This window comes from Tupaia chinensis, unplaced genomic scaffold, assembly GCF_000334495.1.
Source record: "Tupaia chinensis unplaced genomic scaffold, TupChi_1.0 Scaffold000012_1, whole genome shotgun sequence".
NCBI lineage: Eukaryota > Metazoa > Chordata > Mammalia > Scandentia > Tupaiidae > Tupaia > Tupaia belangeri.
The window spans coordinates 3,384,961-3,387,771 of NW_006159442.1; the positions used below are offsets into that span (position 1 = coordinate 3,384,961).

General features: G+C 48.2%; 1 protein-coding gene across 1 annotated transcript in view; it reads right to left on the reverse strand.

Annotated features, from left to right (window-relative positions):
* The window catches only part of RAX (retina and anterior neural fold homeobox), a 10,268-nt gene that overhangs the window by 6,507 nt on the left and 950 nt on the right, over nucleotides 1-2,811 (reverse strand). The window lies entirely within an intron of this gene.

Genomic DNA, 2,811 nt, shown 5'->3' on the forward strand with positions numbered 1-2,811 from the left:
TATGGAACCACCCGTGTGGGAGGGAGCGCAGCGCCGTCGGGCTGTGGCGGAGGCTCGGGCCGGTCCCCGCGCCGGTGCCGCCCGCCCAGCTCGACTCCCGCGTCCCCAAATAAAACGGGAGCTCTTTCTTCCTTTCAGCACACCCGCTCTCCTCGCCTCTCATTTCTATCCGGTTTCTCTTTTTGTTTCTTCTCTCCTTCTTTCTTGTCTCCCCCGAGTCTCCTTGTCCATCCTCGCCTTTCCTGGCGTCCCCACCCTCCTCCCTGTGTATCTCACCCCACAGCTGTGGTTTAATCCGTTTCCAACTCCTGCCACAGAGCAGGTGCTCAGATACAGTGAATTTAGCTCCGCCCGCCATTGGACAGTGGGGCTTTGAAGCAGAGCTCCCCAAATTTCTGTGACCTGCGGGTTGGCACCCCTCCTGTCACTTCCGTTTAGACTTTGCTTCTTCCTGGTCTGATACAGCTCTCGACGCTGCATTTTTACATCAGACTTTCGGAGCTTTCCCCGCCCTTTGTCTATCATGAACATAGGTATAAATATCGTCAAATCGGGCAACAGAGGATGTTAAAATATAGCTATTTGCATAGATTGCTGGTTACCCCAAGTAGATAGGAGCAAGTGTATCTGAATTGCTGCGTTAATACGCTTTTCATTTTTGTTTAATGACTTTATAAAGTTAGTTTCCTTAAAAAGAATTATTAAATTTTATTTATTCATTCATTTAAAAAAATTAATTGGACTAAGGAGACAGACGGTGAGAGAGAGGGAAAATGAGAAAGTAAGCCACCCGGTCCGTGACTTGAACCATGGTCGGCCATGTGGGAGTGTCCAGCACCACACCACCCACCTGCTGGCCCCTATGAAGTTAGTTTTGACATTAGCCTGAGATGTTAGCTCAATGACTACAAGTTTTGTTTTCTTCTGTTGACCTATGGGAAGTCTTTGCCAAGAGTGAAGTCTGGCTTCTTCCAAGGAAACCTGCCTACTGATTTGATAAAAGCAGCACAAAGGTGCAATTAAAGTTTCACCACCAAGTTTCACCCTCACACACAGAACAAGGAGAATTGGTTTAGTTTGGTGGTGGGTATGAAAGAGCTTCGGCCAAACCCGTGTCTCAGTGTTCTGTTTATAAAAGGAAGCGGGGGACCGTTGTCACCTTGGGAGAAAGAAAGCAGTTTTGAGTGGGGAGTGTGTGTGTGTGTGTGTGTGTGTGTGTGAGGGTCCTTCTAGGAGGGCCAGAAAACAGCTGAGCAGAGCAGGGCACAAGAGTGTGCAACTGGAATTTGGGAAAAAAAAGAGAAAGAACAAAAATGTAAGAACCCCTGTCCCCTTCCAATAAAAGGTTTATCTGTGTATCCAAGGCTCTTGGACTCCCGGAAATACTAAATAGGTACTTGCCAACAACGGAGAAAAGTGTAATATTGGCTCCCAGAGGGTTCTCCTCCTACCGCCTTCTGCCTTCCCTGCCAGTCATTGTCGAGGCCTCAGGGCCTCAGCTATCAACTTCTACTCTGTGTCTGGGTCCTGGGGCTGTCTTATTGCTTGACTGCTACCCTGATCACTGTAGGAGACCCAACCTGGCCTCTCCCCACGCCACTCCATCATAGGCATGTATTAGGAACAGCCCTCTGCTGGGCCCTGTGGTCACAGAGAAGTAACAGACACTGTCCACAAGAATCCCACAATTTAGAGAAGAAGGCAAGATTCTGAGTAAGCAAAGAGGGAGGGGTGAAGGTGGACTCAGGTGGGAGGGGAGCAGAGTCTGCTGTGCCTGTATCCTGCAGGGCACCACAAGCTTGGTCACCTCACCTCTTCCCTCATCTTTCTCTTGTATTCTTTCCTTTCCCCTCCCACCCTTCCTCCCTGGAAAACAGCTGCCGAAATGTTCACTCCTGCAATGAAATCACTGCAGCTTTACTGTGAGGAGTGAGGAGAAGTGGAACTGTGCTCGCTAGTTACTCCTGAGTCACGTTAGGGAACCGTGTTTCAGAACCATGACGTTTACTCATTACTATCAACCCCGAAACTATGCAGGACAGAGAGACAAAAAGCAAGACTTGTCCCCTTTTATTTTTAAAGCATGGCTAAAAGCCCCCCAATACCTGAGTGCCCTCATTTCCTGGAAATCTAATTGATTAAGAACACACAAAAAGCGCATCTTAGTTTCACGGCCTTTCGGATGCAGTACAATTTGTTCTCAATGTCTCTCAGGCCTGTATAAACTCTCCCAGTTTGGAAATCCTCCCAGATTTTTCACAGATGACTAGCAAATATTTAAGGCTTTCAAATATTTTAATGATCAGGGATTAAAGATAATTCAGCTTTAATTAAAGCAAAAACCCCTTTATGATGATAAAAAGCGAGCAAGAGGAGAGAGAAAGACAGACAGAGAGAGAGAGACCTTTGCAGTGTAAAGTTTGGTTGGATGTGCGCCATGGAAGAACAAAGTCAATTTCTTAAATTCACCGAAAGTTTCAACTGTGTGGGCCAGGCTACTAGCAAGGAGACGCCAAGATTTTGGTTTGGGGCACGGTGGTGCGCTAAGCTAGTGGCGAGAGTAGAGTGGCGTTCTGGCCCCAATCGGGTTCCCCTCGAGAACTTGGGCCTGCGTCCTCTTTCCTCTTTCCACCCGGCGCTGCCCACCACATACTGACAGCGTCTGTTGCGGTGTCAACCTTTTCATCTTGCAAACCATTCTCAATTCATTTTGGTTTAGAAAAAGGAGACCCCGCAGAGGAAAGGTCAGACTACAAACTGGAACGGACTGCCTGAAGGAAGGATGGTTGTGGGGAGCGTCCGAGACCGGGG